This window comes from Schistocerca serialis, unplaced genomic scaffold (assembly GCF_023864345.2).
Source record: "Schistocerca serialis cubense isolate TAMUIC-IGC-003099 unplaced genomic scaffold, iqSchSeri2.2 HiC_scaffold_1351, whole genome shotgun sequence".
Taxonomy (NCBI): domain Eukaryota; kingdom Metazoa; phylum Arthropoda; class Insecta; order Orthoptera; family Acrididae; genus Schistocerca; species Schistocerca serialis.
The window spans coordinates 1938559-1959054 of record NW_026047571.1 but is presented as its reverse complement, the minus strand read 5'-3'; the positions used below and the strand labels follow the sequence as shown (position 1 = coordinate 1959054).

Here is a 20496-nt window from a genome sequence, read left to right as displayed (position 1 = left end):
CGAGTCTGTTTGCATGCATTCTGTAGTATGAATCGTTTTGAGCACGTGCGACACGGGACGAGTTTTCATCTACATCTACATGGATACTCTGCAAATCACATTTAAGTGCCTGGCAGAAGGTTCATCGAATTACCTTCAGAATTGATAATTAATTGGAACCCTCAGATGCCGATAGGTGTTGTTGATACAACCTCGATGGGGACAGCCGAAAATGTGTTCCCCAACCGGGACTCGAACCCCGGATCTCCTGCTTACATGGCAGACGCTCTATCCATCTGAGCCACCGAGGACACAGATGAATAGCACGACTGCAGGGACTTACCCCTTGCACGCTTCCCGTGAGACCCACATTCCCAACTGTCCACAATCAACATACGTAATGTACGTAATAGGTATTTGCCCATCCACTCATTACTCGGGCACACTAAGGTGACGATTCCCGTAAGAGTTCGGACAATCTTTGCGCATTCGCACAGACGAAGGTTAATGGCTGGGTAGCCTTTAACTACATATATGAAGATAGTAACTGTTCTCGAAGGAACAGATACCACTGATTACCGTGCAGCTTTTCTAGAATAAATTATAATTAATTGAAACCCTCAGCTGCAGACAGGTGTTGATATACCTCGATGGGGACAGCTGAAAATGTGTACCCCGAGGTACATCAACACCTGTCGGCAGCTGAGCGTTTCAATTAATTATCATTTATTCTAGAGAAGCTGTACGGTCATCAGTGGTACCTGTTCTTTCGAGGCAGTTACTATCTTCATATACCTTCACAATTCTCTATTATTCCAATCTCGCATAGCGCGCGGAAAGAACGAACACCTATATCTTTCCGTACGAGCTCTGATTTCCATTATTTTATCGAGGTGATCGTTTCTTCCTATGTAGGTCGGTGTCAACAAAATATTTTCGCATTCGGAGGAGAAAGTTGGTGACTGGAATTTCGTCGCAACGAAAAACGCCTTTGTTTTAATCATACCCATCCCAAATCCTCTATCATTTCAGGGACACTCTCTCCCATATTTCGCGATATAACGTGCTGCCCGTCTTTGAACTCCGACAGTCCTATCTGGTAAGGATCCCACACCGCGCAACAATATTCTAAAAGCGGATGGACAAGCGTAGTGTAGGCCTTCTTCCTGAGCAAGCGTTTCCGACTCAAGAGTGTCCAATGGCAACTGTCCGTCTGTGGTAAGCTCCTGTGGGACCTAACTGCTGAGGTCGTCAGTTCCTAACCGGCCGGTGTGACCGTGCGGTTCTAGGCGCTTCAGTCTGCATCCGTGTGACCGCTACGGTCGCAGGTTCGAATGCTGCCTCAGGTATGGATGTGTGTGGTGTCCTTAGGTTAGTTAGGTTTAAGTAGTTCTAAGTTCTAGGGGACTGATGACCTCAGAAGTTGAGTCCCATAGTGTTCAGAGCCATTTGAACCATCAGTCTCTAAACATTCTGCGTGGTGTCTGCTTGTTCTATATCGTGTCTCCCTACCACTTTCGCGCAACGACGCTCTGAGCGTGTTTTTTAGGGTATTGACTAGTTTGAACCTGGGACCTGTTGCTGGTAAGGAGACGCCAGACCACACATGACATGTAGAATTCAGAAGAGTTCAGTGAGACTAGCGATAATATAACCAAATACTTAATGATTTCAGCGTCAGCTCCACTGCACTCCCTGTAAAAGAATCTTAATACTAACTAAATTTAGTGGAAGGGGATCAAGGCTTTCCTATTTTTAGTTAGCTGGTAAAATAACGTCGAAAAAGCAGTTAAGTTTACCACTGGAAATTTTATTCTAATCACAAAACATTGTTTATAAATTGCACTATTGATAAAAGGAGATGTTTTAATACAGGATGGTAAAAACCAACAAAAATGTGAACGAATATTCCCTGAATGGGTTTCCAAGTTCTACAAAGTATCGAAGTATGACCTATGCCATATCACATCTATAATGTAGGTTTAAATTAAGTTTCACAAGAGAGAAAACTATCAAAATGGTCTACAGTGACCCTCAATTATCTTTAATTACTTATCTAACTTGTCGTAAATTACAGTGGCTGATGTGGCTTCTCAATAACTATAAAACAGAAAAATCATCGCGTTTCAGATTTTTACTTCAAGTGGCAAATGTGAACACCATGAGCTTTAATTGACGATCGACACTAGTATTACGCAAAAAAGGGATGTAACAGATGAGACTTCTGCAGTTCTGAGAGAAGCTTTATGCGCTGTTATGTGGCATCGCGTGCGTTCATTACCTTGTCGGTGTTCGTCAGGGGGCGACGGGCAGCACAGCTCCGCTCACCTCGCCGTCTCGGAAGTAACTCTCCCTAACTTCTCCTTACTACAATTTACCGAAGTTGGTTTAAAAAAAAAACTATCTGGCTGTGTTTTCATCTTACCAATCAGGGTCTCAATGTTAACCTTAAGCTCTGCCTACAAAAATTCTGTCTATCCAATGAGAAACATTATACTTTTCGTGGTGGGGCAATGTTTTTAAAGTTTGCAACGTAGCAGACGCGAAAAAGTCTCACGCTAAAACTTGCAGCTGGTGTGGTCCTTTTAGCGTTATCGTAAGATCTGTACTGTCCTTCTGGAGGGCTCTATCTTTTAACATGGGCTGGGGGATGGTCCTAACGTAACAGAGACGCGAAAAAGTCTCACGCTAAAACTTGCGGGTGGTGTGGTCCTAGCAGTTAGTTGGCGACGTGGGTGTCCGTCCGTCCCTTATCGTAGGGCCTTCCAGCTTAACACGGTTCTGCTCTCGGCTTCTGTTCTCGTTTCTCCCCTCGGAATTGCGTCTGTCTCATGGTGGGAAGGTATGACAAGCATTTAGGCATTCTTGTGTTAGTCTGTGATATTGCATTTCCTCACTCGTTACTCGTATTACTTTCGTTAATTTAATGTCACGATTTATTCGGAGCTATGTGACATACTACTGGATTTGCTTATCATGTCAGGGTTTTCATGGAAGGTGTTGGATTTGCCTGACACTTCACAAGTCCCTATGCTTACACACTACTTACAGTAACGTATGCTAAGGACAACACACACACACACACACACACACACACACACACACACACACACACACACATAACCATGCCCGAAGGAGGACTCGAACCTCCAACGAGGGGAGCTGCGTGAACCGTGACAAGGCGTTTGAGACAGCGCGGCTACGCTGGGCGGCTCATGGCAGCCGTGACACTGCTTCAAACAATGGGCTGTAGAAACTTTTGTAACGCGAGGATTAAAAAAAACCTTTCCGTTCCAAGAGTCTAGACAAGTACACCCTTAAAAAATGCAATTACAAAGAAATTGAATTTTCGAACGTTTTCAATCACAACCTGTCCTTAAGGAACACCGTTGATCAAATTTCACACGGATTATGTACTCAGGTTTCACATGTGGGTTAACAGTTTCTAATCAACATACAGAAAGAGCAGGGCTTAAAACTTTGAAGCGTTAAATTTCAAGGGCCGTTCTCTTGTTTGCAAATTGTTTCACAGCGGAAATTTCTCTTGTTTTTTTTTGCCATAGGAAAAGGAAGATAGCAATGGGAGGAGGGGGGGGAGGCGAGAGGGGGGGGGGGAGGAATTTTGCGTCTCCCACCTTGGAATCCTCAATACATAATTTTTATTCATTACGAGATTCTCAGCCACTTGTAGAAGTGATTTCCCTTGATTCTGCAAAACTTTCCCTTTAGCCAATCGTAGCAACTATTGGATTTGGTTCCTGCTACATGACATGTCACGGAACTTAAACTGACCAACTCATTTGCATAAAGAGCTAGCTTATCATCCGCTTCTTTACTTGCGAAGACCATATGGTCCGCAAAGAATTTTTTTTCTTTAATTTTTTTTTATGTCTTTTGTAAATTGCAACACTTTCTTAACTTTTCAACGCCATTGAAGCATGGTCTTTTACTGAATGTTCTTATGACCAAAAAGCAATGCCGATAGCTGAAGTCCAAGGTTTTTGTTAATCAAGCCGTTTGTAGTCTTGTGGTGATATCTCCGTAGAATCTTTCATTCCCTAACGCATATTTCTTTATATCTAATTAAGAAGTGAAATACCGGTTTTCATAGATGCAGACTTAAAATATTTTAATATAACGCAATAAATATTTCATTAAAATTTTTCATCCCCTTAGGATTGAAGTTCCAAAACCAGTGCAACATTGAAAAATTCTAACAGAGGAGCCAAATACGAATTCTGAGATATATTTAGTAATGCTTTCACAATGAAACATTTTCAGAAACATCTCACACCTTTTAGGGGTTGAATTTTCAAAAACAATTAAACATGTATTCTTCTATTTACAACTGAGGAGCCCAATTCAAATCTTCGTCGATTTAGTTCTAAAAATGCTTTCATAGTGAAATATTTCATAAAACTTTTCGTCCCCTATTTCACGCTATTGGTGAGTTAAATTTCCAAAAACAACGAAACACTTTTTTTTACATCCAACCGAGAATTCAAATCCAATTTTCATAGATGCAGCTTTAAAAATGCTCTAGTAGTTCTTTAATAATGATTTATTTTCAAAAAACCTTCAGTAATTATTTTATTCCCCTAATGGAAGAATTTCGGAAAATGCTTAAAACCTGTTTTTTTTTGTTTCTGACAAAGAAACCAAATGCCATTTTTCGTAGTTTTGTAGTTCTAGCTTCAATAGGGACATATTTTAAAAAACCCATTCAACCCATATTTCACCCCCTTAGGAGCGGAATTTCGAACACTCTCTTCTTAAATGATGCTTACATCGTAAGATTTACACCTTCATCAAATTTCAAGTTCGTATACTTTGCAGGTTGGGCTGGAAGGCGATGAGTCATTGAATATGTGTGCCCTTATTGCACCTCATGGGAGGTTGTAGTTCCAAAAACAGTGAAACATGTATTTTTCAATAACACAATTTTCATAGATTTAGCTTTAAAAATTCTTTCACACTGAATTATTTTCATAAAACATTTCATCCTATATTCCACCCCTTTTATGGGTTGAATGTATCAAAAACAGAGAGACTTTTTTTTTTACTTCAACTGAGAAGCCAAATTCAGGTTTCAATATATTTAGCTTTAAAAATGCATTCATAATTAAATATTTCATGAAACATTTCATCCTCTATGAAATGAGTTACGGTAGTGACGCACCAAAATCACAATAGTAATCTGTTGTAGTTGCTACATATTTTATTACAATCGAAAGCATTATAAAATCACAATCACAATAATACAGGAGACTGCCTTATAAGGCCAGATCAGTTGGAAAAATAATAAATAAATTTCTTTACATGGAACAAGACCCGTAAAACTTGAAATTTGGATATGACTAGGCAAATATACTTATTTAGCTTTACGTAAATAGTACAAATGTCCATAGAATTCCCAGCAGAACTGTCATTGCTTCCAATCAGCTGAGAAACAGATTAAGCGTAAGAACACAGATTTTTTAATGTTTGGCTAGCCAACATTCCTAAACAAAACTATATACAAATGACTAAAACAATTAAGGAGGTGCTTTAATTTTGACCAAACCGATCTTCAAACTTGCTTACTCAGTTGATTAATCAACAATATTCTTAGAAAGATTACAACTAGAACATGATCATATGACAATACCCCTAAAATGAGGTTGCTTCAAAATTTCGTGTGAATTGGCGATAGACATGAGCAGACAAAGGATTCAGATCAATACGAGAGATCCACGAGATAGGAAATGACATAGAAATATACTCAACTTTGAAATGCAACTGAATTTCGGATGCTATAATCCTCCACCAGAAAGATGGATCACGCAAAAGTGACAACATAACCCAAGATGTAAAGGAGAGGACATGGCCTTAAATATCTCTCTGCCCTCGTGGTGCTCTGCTCCCAGTATGCATGCGTCGACTGCTGCCAATTATCTCTAACACAACAGACATCAACGGCAGACAATATTCTGAGATATAAACTACACAACTTTATCTGGAGAACAGGTGAGCAATACAACTGAACTGAAACAAATGAGCCTCCGCGAGTTATTTGGCCAGTGCCAGAACTTGATCTTTGATTAATAAGTTCGCTAAAAATCATGCCGAAGTTAAGATGACTTTATCTCCTGGTTCGACATATTAGGGGCAGTGACAATGAAGTGGCCAACGCTCTCAGCCGTATGTTCGCGGGAGAGTCTGGGGAAGGCAAGGGCCACGTGGAGACGGATCTTGGGGTGAATTTCCTTCTCTCCGAGACACACGGTTTCTTCTGCGACTTAGCTGACAAACAGGATGAGGACCCTAGATGGGGACCGATTCGGCAGCAGTTGGCGGATGGCGATGTCGTTACTGGCTATTGCCTTCGTGGGGGCCTCTTGTGTAAAGGGGGAGACAGCCATGGTGAAGTCAAAGTCTGTATTCCACAGGAACTAGTTAGCATGGTACTCATGATTCGGCGGTCGGGGGTCATTTGGGGTTCTACAAGACCTACACCCGGAAGAGGAAGTCGTCCTACCCCAGTGGAAGTTAGTGACGAGGTCGCCGTTGCTCCACTGACTACGCAGCATTTGCCGTGGGTAGAGCTCGTGCAGTGAGACGATAATCATCCATCCCATGGTCAACACCACAGATATTCTGCGATTTACTTTACTCTGATACCCGTACAACATCCAGACAGTGCAGCAACTGAAACCTCACTATGCGCAGCAACATTATGAATTCGCTCTTCGGTTTCTGGTGCGGATCGAAGTTGGTGACTTATAGCTGGGTAATATTCTGTACAGTGAAGAGGCTGATTTTACACTACAGGGTGCAGTGAATAGACAGACCTGCCGAATTTGGGGTACTGTTAAATCGCGTGTTGTGCATGAAGAGCCGTTGCACTGACCCTATGTGATAGTGTGAGGTGGATTCACAAGCATCTTTATTCTCCACCCGTTCTTCTTTGAAGACAATTCACCATAAATACCTGTCAGGTGTACCGTGACGTCTGCACGTTATCGGGACCTCTCTGTACAGCATGTGAGTCCGCTTTGTACACGACCAGTAACGCTCTTGTCCTTGTGCCTCCTTTGCACTTAGATTTCTGAAGATGGAAGTAACTCCAAAACGCTTCATGCATACTTTGCATTTGATCTGGTGACCTCGCTGTTTGGTCCTCTCTTCCCAAATCAACCAATCATACTTTGCAACAACCAATAAAGTCATTCTTCACCTGCTGTGTGGGATTTTATGCTATCTGATCAGCAGACCTAAGCATATTAATAGAACTAGTATCGCGTGTGGTCAAAATTCGACCAATTGCGTCAATGAATCTCATATGCGATGGATAATGTCATGTATCTTATAGTGAAATTTTAGCCGCAGAACAGATCCCTGGCAAATGCTGCGTTGTAGCTACGTGTGTCTATGAAACAGTTCTTTAATTTCTCTTTAATTATTCAAGCATTTAAAGGGAGTCTTTGATACACTACGTTGACAAATTAATTTTACCATTATGAAAACACAATGTGAATGCCATTGTATCATATAAGGTCATCTCAGACGCGAAATGATTTGCATTACAATATCTGCGTTGTAAATTCATCAAAGCGCAATTACAGTTCTCAAAATTATTTGTAATTATGTTCCATGCACATTTAATTGTATCTTTTAGAACGACAATAGAATTATCGTTACTGACATCTGACAAAAATTGTGTGTCTCTAGCTCTTCGTCTTTCAGCCCGACCCGTTAATGTTCTTTTTCGAGGCATAGCCTGAAACAAGTACAGTTTCGTTACAATACAGGACGTCGTAGCTACTCAAAATGCAGATACTGAAAATTAGGAACACCCTACATTTGGTGGTGACGGCGGAAAATGAACACAGAGTTAGTTCCGTTTTCTCTTTGACCAAAGTAAGTGAAAAAACGACGTTAATAAAGAACGTTTGCTGTCCCCGACGACTTCGTTACTACGTTTCGTTTTCCACTGTTGACAACTTCAACGACATAGCAGCTTCGGTCCTGGAAGTTGGTAGCAGTGTCAGAGACAAAGGAAAAGTTTTCACATGTGTGTGCTTCTATTTACCTATCCTAATGGTTATGGACACACATGATGGTTTCCTTTTGTTCACATCTACGGCGAAGTTCCTTACCCGTTATGCAAGTCTGATTTGTCATATTGTATAATTAATTTTAAGAATCAGTATTTCAGTTTTCAATAAACAGATGCGTTATCATTATGAATGTTCACATTGCTATTACTTTCGCGACGCAAAAACTGTGTCTGCCTAGCTCTGCGTCTTTCACTCTGACCCGTTAGCATTCTCCTTCTAGGCATACACTAAAACAAATATGGTTTCCGCATACTAAGGGAAATCTGAAGTCTTACATATTCAAAGTGAAGAAATTACAAATCCGGAACTTACTTCAAAGTTTCTGATAATGGCAGCAAACGATCACGTAATTACTTTTACACAAAACTAAGCGAAATAACGACGCCAATATACAATGCTATTTACAGACATCATCATTGACTTAGCAGTTGCCGCATTTTACATGCCAGATATGCATGTTGTACTGCAAATCCATGTAAGCACGAAAGCCCCTAAAATACGATCTCACGAAATGTTGTCACTTTCATTTGTCAGTTCTACTGTAGCACTTGATCTGTGCGCTAGGCAGAGGTTGGCAGCTCTACAGTTTTCAATTTTCAGGCATTGGAGATTTTAATGCGTGATAGAGAATGAAAGATTAGTGTTACGAATGTGAAAGCTTCTATTTCCTTTTACGACTCTTAATGGCTAAATACAGATATTATTTGTTCTTAGCGCACATCTATGGCAAAGTATCTTTCGAATCACATAAGGATCATTGTCCTCGTTGTACGATTAATATACAAAGTCTGTACTTCAATTTTCTTGTTCGCGTATTAAAATTATGACTTGACTTTTGTTACATCTTTGTTACTGACCATTCACCCTCGAAAACACTGAACATAGCTTACAGCGGGCTGGAACGTGGATGGTCAACTCTTGTCCCTATTGTCGCATCTGCAAGCTACCAGATCATCTTCCACGGATTAATGTGGAGATTACAAAGTCGCACTCGAAACGTAATCTGCATCCAGCTATATTTTTAACGCTTAAGGGCCGTTTACCCGAGCTAAAAGTCAGGCGATATTTGTATCTAATCCCTGAAGGAACATGACGTTTCTTGTTTATTAATAGATTTATAATCTGAGACGTAATCAACTGCAAGCAAGCCCCACTGACTGACGCAAATGCTCCTTTCCAGACAAGATACAAAGATTAAATCTGTAAGTTTTAGTTTTGTTTGCCGATATGAAACTTACTGACTGACGTAATTCAACATTTTAGTAGAAAACAGCCGTCTGAAAGAAAGAATTCTGTGGGAGATGAAAACAAAAAGAGAAACACATTAAGGCGCATTGAAACGAAAGCGAGACAGTTGGGAAAAAGTAAGGAAATTATTATTATTATTATTTCAAAAATAATCACCATAATTGTTATTACGTTTATACAAGTATGCGACAAGACGGTAATGCCTTCATGGAAAAAATGTTTGCGGTGCCTACAGGACCATTACGATACTCAAGCGTGCGCCTCCTCGTCCGAAACAAATTTACGGCAACGAATGTCTTTCCGCTCTAAAAATATGGACGTCGGACGTGGGAGATTGCGACCGTATGCAGGATCTGTAAGCGCTCTTCCCAGCGAAACTTCTGCAGCATAGTACTGTAAGTAGGCTATTTATGTTTTCTTATTGGCAACGCCACGTAGCGCTCTGTATGAAAATCACTGGCTGTGCTGTGTGCAGTCTGTGGCTAGTTTGCATTGTTGTCTGCCATTGTAGTGTTGGGCAGCTGGATGTTAATAGCGCGTAGCGTGGCGCAGTTGGAGGTGAGCCGCCAGCAGTGGTGGATGTGGGCAGAGAAATAGCGGAGTTTTGAAATCTGTAAGACTGGATGTCATGAACTGCTATATATATTATGAGTATTAAGGTAAATACATTGTTTGTTCTCTATTAAAATCTTTCATTTGCTAACTATGCCTATCAGTAGTTAGTGCCTTCCGTAGTTTGAATCTTTTATTTAGCTGGCAGTAGTGGCGCTCGCTGTATTGCAGTAGTTCGAGTAACGAAGATTTTTGTGAGGTAAGTGATTTGTGAAACGTATAGGTTAATGTTAGTCAGGGCCATTCTTTTGTACGGATTTTTGAAAGTCAGACTGCGTTGCGCTAAAAAAAAATATTGTGTGTCAGTTTAAGGACAGTCATGTATAATGTTTCTAAGGGGACGTTTCATATGGCGCGCCTGCCAGGATACCTCACTGGAATCTTCTGATTTTTTTTTTTTTTTGTAGTTTGTGTAATTAGTGTAGCTATTGTTTATTGCTAGCGCGTAATTGTAGAGAAAATCTCCTTTGTAGTTGCAGTCTTTCATTGTTGCAGTCTTTCATTGTTGTTGTGGCATGCATGTAGATTTGCACCAAATATTTCGCAGCTGCGCTTGCAATTAACTAGATATTATTTTCAGTGCTATGTTAATGTGTTTTCTTATTTTGCTCTTCAAATTGTGCTTTTCTGTGTTGTCGTGTGAAATATTGTGACAATAATGGCGTGTGAAAAACGTAATACTAGGCTCCAAAGTAAACTGAGAAATGACAGTGAAGACGAAAGCAGTGTGTTAGCACCACCGTGTAATGAATTAACTTATGTTCAAACTAGTGATTTGGTAATTGTGCATAAGGAAATGGAGCGGGCGGCAAATAATGGCATAGACAGTGAAACAATTAGTGAACAGGGAAGCATTATCGATCGATCGGTCGGCAATAGCTCGCCTCAGGAATCCGAAATGACAGGACACAATCTCCGAAATACTGTAGATTCAGGTTTTGGGTCCTCACCGTTTTCTCAAATAAGTCAAGACACTTTTTCTGCTTGTCAAAATGTGAATGTTGCCGGTGCAAATTCACTGCCGAAAAGCACTGAGGAACATGTTTCAGATACCAGTGCATTGTTATTACAATTAATACAACAAATGGGACAAACACAGCAAAAGCTTCAAAAGTGAGACACAATGGAACAAATTCTTCAAAAGTTAGACACAATGGAACAACACCGGAGACAAACACAGCAACAGTTAGACACAATGGAACAAAATCTTCCGAAGTTAGACACCACACTTGAACAAACACGTGAATATTTAACTACTGAGTTACATAACATTGAATCGAAATGTCAAAAAGTCTGTGATGACGTAAAATCACAAATTTGTGAGCATTTCCAACCTATTTTTTCGCGGCATGAAAATGCATTACAGAATCACGAAGCAGCCATAAAAGAACTGCAAACTATTGTTCATGAAAATCAAGACAACTTGCAAGCTAAAATTGACTCAGTTGCATCTACCGATTCGGTTACGCAACTTGCAAAAACTCAGGAAAACTTAAAGGACACAGTAGATACGATTTCAACACAAATGGACACTCTGAAACTTGGTTCAGAAAAACACACAGAAGAAATAATTTCACTACCGGATAAAGTAGCCGACAGTGACAGTGAAGGAGAATTTTACCATGCCTTCCTCTCAGCATATTGGTCTCAAGCCACACAAGACCGAGTAAAACATAGCATCATGATGATGAAACACTTTGAACAATCTGAATTTTCCAGTCTTGTCAAATATTTTGAAGACATGTTGCATAAGAATCAATATCTTTCAAACCCATACAGCCCTTCAGAACTCATCTGCATTTGCTTAATGAAATTGCCTGAACATTTAAGAAATATTATTTTGGCAGGACGTTGCAAAGACGACATTGAAGCTTTTCAGTGACTCTTACAAGAATTAGAAATTGACACAGACAGTCGCGGGATGCGAAAACAGGAAAACAATCACTACAGGTCACATCCGTCACAATTCCGTGACGACAGAAGCAATAACTGGACACGACAAGTCTATTCTTACAACACACATCGTGACCAAAACAGACACCACCCATATGACAACCACTGGCAGAGTAATAATAGTTACAGAGAAAGATCGCATTTCCGTAGTAATGAATATGACAGAGATTACCATCCAACAGACAATATGGGAACAAAAACAATTATTATCAAGGGAGACAGAACAACTTCAGACGCAATAGTTCCACGCACAGTTACGATTCCGGGCGAAATTCTCCACCACATGACCGACAAACAAGAAACTATGTAAACTACCGACAAAACGACAGACCTGAATTCAATCAGAACTGGCGGGATTCAAACAGAGCAGGGCACTCTCGACAAGGTGAATTTGTAGAAGTTAGGTCTTCTAATCCCAATAACGACGCACGCCAACAAAGAGACAGACAATGACTTGCACCGCAGGCAGACACGTGCGCCGGCTGGCTCAGGGAAAAATTACATAGACGCTAACCTTGAGAAAAATTTTAGCATTTTTTACCGATGTACCATATACCACATGATAATTCCACTGAAGCTGAAACTCTGCATACTAGGAAGAGTAAAGGTTTACACCACATTTCACATGTAAAACCGTTTATTGAAAAATAATCTGCTTTTTAACTTTGTCTTTGCCATAAAACTTTTCACTTCACATTTCTAGTATGCATTGTCAGACTTAGAAACTGTTACCATGCAACAATGTTTGAAATTAAATATCCAATCAAGAACCAAGAGAACTTATTTAAACAAATTACGAATGCATTGTTATAGTGAACAGACGTCACAGTGTTGTTGTGTGTGTACATTGTTGCTTGTTAGTTGCACGATTATGTAATGACTATAATGCTTAGATACTTGTACTGGTACTGCTAATAAGATTTTAATGCTATATTTTGGTTTTAAAGTACTTTCTGTGAGATACCTGATGAGACAGTGGATAGTTTATGTGACAGCCACACGATTTTATCATGACGCTACTAATGAGTGACAATTTACAATGATGCTTTTGCAGTGTTTCTGTTTTATACCTGCACAGTTTTTCTGTATTATTCTGGAAAGTAAAACATGTTTTAGTAGTAACTTTTGTGGTATAACTACAATGAGACTGCCTTTTCCGTAGCACAACAATACGTTACAGCACAGTACTTTCTTCATCACGGCAATAAGCGTAATAATTAAGATATCTATATGCTAAGCATTTCACTTTTGTTTATCATTAAGTAAGTACATTGGCTTCTGCAGAACTTAGCTTTCGTAGGACAATAACTACAACACATCCACAGTTACAACAAGAGCACAGTTTAGCGCTGCAGGACATGTATCTGAGTGATTAAAAATAAATGTTTTAAGTACAAAATTAAAGATATTTGAAGTACAATGATACAAAGGTTTTCCGTGATACATTTCATTCCATTGCTGTAATCTGTGACACCTGAGGGTATTATTCATTAATCCTCAGGGGGGTACACGCTTACTTTGTGTACCATGTGTTTGGCAAGCACAAGGAGCCCTAGCTAATATGGAATTTGCTTATACAACTTTACACATCTGTACCATGTTTCTCTAACACACAAATTACACAGCTATCTGATCATTTAACTGAGAGATAAACATTTTTTGTACTACATCAGTGACACATGTTTACGCAATTACACAGTTGGATAACTTCACACTTATGAAATTGTATTTTGTCTGTACTTTGTGAACTGTTCATATTTTTTCGGAACCATTGTGATACTATGAGAGCTTTGAATGATGTATTTGGTAAGGGAGCATGATTTTAAAGTACGTTTGAGGTAGATGGCACTATTGAAATAAGCGGAGAATTTTTTTTTAGGTTTTGACATTATTGCAGAAAGCTACGACGTTTTTGAGATTTGACTGAGGTGTTTACGGTGACGATGTGTATTATGCTGTTGAGGTATGTTTATGATCAATAAGATGATGCTACCTTAAATGAGGAATTTGATTATGCTACGTATTTATTTTGATGAAATATTGAAGAAGTGTCAACGAATACATATATGAATAATGAGTAGTGGTTAGGGACTCTGATTTGTGGAAAAGGATGTTGGAAACCAAGAATCGTATTTTTAAGAGTTATGAAATGTGTGTAAATGCGCGAATTTATCACAGTGCCGACGAAAACTTTTTGAACACTGTTATATTCATAGGATTTTGTTTCTACACATTTGCAACGCAAATTCTCGACCTGTGAAATTTTTTATATGAGACTGTCACTGTAATGCAAACTGGTGTCGTAAATATTTCAGTAAGAAAGTTAAGTGACCACCTTCACGTAATGAGTCGTGGGCACCCAACTGTGCGACAGTCGCCTGGAAAAAACCAATTAGTGTTTGCCTTTCAGAGGCACAGGTGGAGAAAAAAAGAGGCCGTTATCCTCGCTACTGACATTTCTTTGTAGAAAGCATCGCAAATACGACATGCTCATTACTTGGAAACATGATTACTCGTACTTTGTGCTACTTACTGAAATGCTTATGAACTGATGTGAAATATTCGTACGTCTGCACACCTGATTATGACAAGTGTCTTTCTATGAGAATTGAGAGAATTTCTACTGACTTATGAAATGCCACATAGCTGTTGATTGATGTTTTTATGCTTTGGTTTGCGTATTTGCTATTTCATTTGGTATCTGTTTTCCAGCTGTGTTGCAGCATTGGTTTTATAAAATAAACTTACATGCATTTGCTAACGTGAACACTTTCTGTCAACAGATCTATTAAATAATTATTTTATGATCCACATTCGAGAAAGGAGCACTTGGAAAGGAAAGAACAATAAGAAGGGATTAATAACAGTAACTGCATACATAATTTTCTTCAACTACTTGGTAATTTGTTTGTTAGATTAACTTGTTGTGGTGAACCACTCCAATTACATAGACATTAATATGTGAATAGACATTTCCCTTATCTGCATTGTTGTCTTTAGTGTAATATTTTTCTGCTTGAGTTTAGTCATGTTTAGGTATAAGTTATTGCATTTGCTGCTGCTGCTTGCCAGGCATAGTGCTACTAAAATTGACTTTGTATTACTCTGTTAAGCCAGTTTTTCTAATGATTTATTTTATTGTTTGCTGCACATTGCCTTATATTAGTTGTAATATTGCAATTGCTCTGCTAATTTAGACTTAATGCTGCTAGCTTTGCCAATTTGCATTTTTTTTATCATTGCTGTTTGTGTTAATTGTTTTGTGCTGCTGCATTGCCTTGTCCCTTAGTTTAGCATCTCAGCTCAGTAGATTTAAGTTAGCTTAAGTTGTGATGAATTGAAAGAAATGCATTGAGAAGATATAAGAAAATGGTTTGGCCAAAAAAGTATTTTGAAAGAGGATATGAACAAAAAAAGTAAGTTTTAGGGACAACAGGTTTAGATAGGATTTTCTTCGAAATAAATGATGAGGTAAGATAATGGAAAATAAATAATGAGGTAAGGAATGTGTGAACATATAAATACAGAAAGCATGCTTGAATAGAAATTTTTTGGTGGAAACACATGTTGAAATAAGAGGAAAGATATACGGAATGAAGTTTTGGGGTGGACTGCAGTACCAAATGTTAACTGAAAACAAACCCTGTCCTTTTCTCCTGTGTTATTCTGCTATGTGTTTAAATCGGTACCTCGAAAGAAATCGGTTCCTCAAAATAAATCGGTACCTTTAAATAAATCGTTATCTCGAAATAAATCGATGTCTCGAAATAATTCCTGCATCGAAATATGCCGACATCTCGACATAAATGGACATCTCGAAATATACGGATATCTCAAAGTGTATCGATATCTCGAAATATACCAATATCTGGAATTTTGTCGAAATCTCGGAATATGGACATGTCGAAATAAATCAATGTCTCGAAATAAATCGACATCCCGAAGTATGCCAACATCCCGAAGTATGCCGACGTCAAGTAATATGTCGACGTCTCGAAACAAACCGACATCTCGAAAAGAATCGGTATCTCGAAAAGAATCGGTATCTCGAAAAGAATCGGTATCTCGAAAAGAATCGGTATCTCGAAAAGAATCGGTATCTCGAAAAGAATCGGTATCTCGAAAAGAATCGGTACCTCGAAATAAATAGATATCTCGAAATAAATAGATATCTCGAAATAAACAGATATCTCGAAATAAATCGATATCTCGAAATAAATCGATATCTCGAAATAAATCGGTATCTCGAAATACATCGGTATCTCGAAATACATCGATGTCTCGAAATACATCGATGTCTCGAAATATATCGATGTCTCGAAATATATCGATGTCTCGAAATATAACGATATCTCGAGATATATCGATATCTCGAGATATATCGAAATCTCGAGATATATCGAAATCTCGAGATGTATCGATACCTCGAAATATATCGATACCTCGAAATATATCGACACCTCGAAATATATCGACACCTCGAAATATATCGACACCTCGAAATATATCGACACCTCGAAATATATCGATATCTCGAAGTATATCGATATTTCGAAATACATCGATATCTCGAAATATATCGATACCTCGAAATATATCGATACCTCGAATTATATCGATATCTCGAAATATACCGTACTCTCGAAATGCATCGATCTCTCGAAATGTATCGACATATCGAAATGTATCGACATCTCGAAATGTATCGACATCTCGAAATGTATCGGCATCTCGAAATATATCGATATCTCGACATATATCGATATCTCGAAATAAATCGATATATAGGAATAAATCGATATCTCGAAATACTTCGATATCTCGAAATATGTCGATATCTCGTAATAAATCGGTATCTCGAAGTAAATCGACATTTCGAAATAAATCGACATCTCGAAATAAATCGAAATCTCGAAATAAATCGATATGTCGAAATAAACCGATATCTCGACATAAATCGATATCACGCTATAAATCGATATCTAGAAATATATCGACATCTCGAAATATATCGATACCTCAAAATAAATCGGTATCTAGAAATAAATCGATATATCGAAATAAATCGATGTCTCGAAATATATCGATATCTCGAAATATGTCGATACCTCGAAATATATCGTTACCTCGAAATATATCGATACCTCGAAATATGTCGATACCTCGAAACATATCGATACCTCGAAATATATCGATACCTCGAAATATATCGATACCTCGAAATATATCGACATCTCGAAATACATCGACACCTCCAAATATATCGATACCTCGAAATATTTCGATACCTCGAAGTGTATCGATACCTCGAAATATATCGATATCTCGAAATATATCGACATCTCGAAATATATCGATATCTCGAAATAAATCGATGTCTCGGAATATATCGATGTCTCGAAATATATCGATATCTCGAAATATATCGATATCTCGAAATAAATCGATATCTCGAAATAAATCGATGTCTCGCAATAAATCGATATCTCGAAATAAATCGATATCTCGAAATACATCGGTATCTCGAAATACATCGAAGTCTCGACGTACATCGAAGTCTCGACATACATCGATGTCTCGACATACATCGATGTCTCGAAATATATCGATGTCTCGAAATATGTCGATGTCTCGAGATATATCGATATCTCCAGATATATCGAAATCTCGAGGTATATCGACATCTCGAGATGTATCGACATCTTGAGATATATCGACATCTCGAAATATGTCGACACCTCGAAATATATCGATATCTCGAAGTATATCGATATCTCGAAATGTACCGATAACTCGAAGTATATCGATATCTCGAAATAAATCGATGTCTCGGAATATATCGATATCTCGAAATATATCGATATCTCGACATTAAAAATTTTTTTTTGTATTTCGAACTATACCGATACTTCGGGAAAAACGCCGACTTCGGGAAAAACGCCGACTTCGGGAAAAACGCCGACTTCGGGAAAAACGCCGACTTCGGGAAAAACGCCGACTTCGGGAAAAACGCCGACTTCGGGAAAAACGCCGACTTCGGGAAAAACGCCGACTTCGGGAAAAACGCCGACTTCGGGAAAAACGCCGACTTCGGGAAAAACGCCGACTTCGGGAAAAACGCCGACTTCGGGAAAAACGCCGACTTCGGGAAAAACGCCGACTTCGGGTATTTGCTGACATGCATTACTTTTCTGAATGTATATTATGTGCAAAGTCTGCCACCAATTGAACAGGAATTCTATTACTGTGAAATGTTAACACAACATCAGTTTGTAGTTATTGCCCAGTACAATTAATTTAACACAGACACTATTCATAATCACCATCAGTTTCTCAAATTGCAACCAAAGTTTTGGTATTTATCTTTACACAAAAAATGGTCCTGACGGAAAACTCTCATTCTTTGGAAAGTTTATAATGAGATGTGCTAAATATTACAGGTAATCTATTTACAATAATCTACAAGTACTGCACAATGAGAAGAGACTGTCAACCTCAGCACTTAGAAGTAGTGCACAGCCAGGACGACAGAGGTTGCATTGCTGTTTCTAACCTCTGGTGCTTGAGATGCAGAATCCAGGATTGCCTCGAATGAGAATGGCTGGAATGAATATCCCGCACCAGCATAGAACTTACTCTGGAACTCCACCCTGTACAGAAAATCACAAGGCACAGTTATTTCACATCATTCTCAGCAAACTACAGAATCCTCTAAGGGACGTAACGACGTCACCTTCAACTGTGAAATTTCTTAGCAGCTATTGACTAGAGCTTGGTCTTTTCCATTCAGAGTTTGTTTAGAATGGGTATCACGGGAAGCAGATCCACTGGGCATTTAGAGCAACCTGCTTTAAACAACGGCAGGCCGCGGTGGTCTAGCGGTTCTAGGCGCTCAGTCCGGAACCGCGGGACTGCTACGGTCACAGGTTCAAATCCTGCCTCGGGCATGGATGTGTGTGATGTCCTTAGGCTAGTTAGGTTTAAGTAGTTCTAAGTTCTAGGGGACTGATGACCACAGATGTTAAGTCCCATAGTGCTCAGAACCATTTAAACAACGTGAGCAGGCAGTAGACACAGAATTTGACTGACTGTTCTCCTCCTTATGTTGGCAGTATGTTAAGCTTGTGTGTTTCTCACAAAAGAAATCTGGCGAAAATGCTTGAATGGGGGAATGAAACCAAGACAACCAGTGCAAGCCTCAGACTGTATAGCACGATATCTGTGCTTCATTTCTCTGGAAGGTGGCTGGACGTCAAGTTTCCCTGCAATGACTTCACAGCACCCCTTATACTGGCACCTTACTAGCATATAAATAGGCTTGTTGGAAATCCTCTGCACCCTTGCACCTGAAGGTGACTAGCATGCTGCCTCATTGCCAACACCGTTTGATGTAACACACATCGGTTCTCCAATCTTCTAATGTCACAGCAACAAAAGCATCAGGTTTTTTAAAATGTTTTATGACAGTTGCATGTCATGCACGCCACCCCACCCTCCCCTACACACACACACACAAAATTGCATATCTTGTGATAAACACATTTTTTGACATTGCTGCACAGTCAATATAAATAGATTTTGCCTTTTTTTTCACCCTATAGATCGGCGGTGTCAAATATTTAAATATTGTGATTTATAAATATGATAAAATTCACATACACAGAAAATCTGAGTGGAAAAAGAATGATACAAAGGGAAAAAAAGAGTACAAATGAAATTATTTACACAGTGATTCAAGTGATGTGATAAAGGAAAAAAAATTAGATTTAAAACCATTAATGGAATAAAAGTAATGATGAAAGTCATTTCGATAAAAATTTAAAGTCGTTATGAGTTTCAAACCTACAACTTTACCCTATTCGTTACGCCATGTAACCAGCCAATATTATACTATTATATTTAAATTCTATTGAGTGTCACATAAAATTCTGGTTTCTTTTTCCATTGATTACTCTCAGACTAGGTCCCACCAAGGTGAATGACTGCAAGTGCAATACCTGGTATCATAACCTACATCATCGTACAGATGGTTTCACAAACAGTCAGTCTCACCACTGAGGATCTCTCCTTGTAAGTGCTCATCTGCCGCTGAATGCCCCTATTACGCAGTGATGGGACACCTTTACTCTTTCTGCTGTTCCCTGTACATTTCAACTAATTTAATAATGGGCAGTTGTTTAAAAAATTCAATACTCATGCTGACACTTTACAACTGCTTATGACCAATTTACACTTGTGCTGTATAGCCATGGTTACTAACTGAACGTAACTGCATTACTTGCACTCTACTGACAGGGCACTCATCAGTGATGCCGCAATGTGTGAAGGAATGCAGATAGTCCCTCCATAAGCACCAAGATGCCCACGGTAAGCACTGCCCAGAAGGCAAATACCAGCCATAGGGCAAAACCTCCAGTCCAGCCCTCCACTACCAGTCCATTCTTCATCACCATACTCCAAAGCACCTCAGACACCTCTGGAAAACCATTTCAACACATGGAGTAAGCAATCTATTGGACATAAAATACCTGAAGACAAAGGGCAAGAGCTTACTGGGAACAATGCACAGAATCTCTATAACAAATAAAAAAAGGTACAATGAACT

General features: G+C 39.0%; 1 non-coding gene across 1 annotated transcript; it reads right to left on the bottom strand.

Annotated features, from left to right (window-relative positions):
• Nucleotides 1–216: 216 nt before the first annotated feature.
• On the bottom strand, nt 217–290 carry Trnat-ugu (transfer RNA threonine (anticodon UGU)). Its single transcript has one exon. It is a non-coding gene; the product is annotated as a tRNA-Thr (tRNA).
• Nucleotides 291–20496: the final 20206 nt, after the last annotated feature.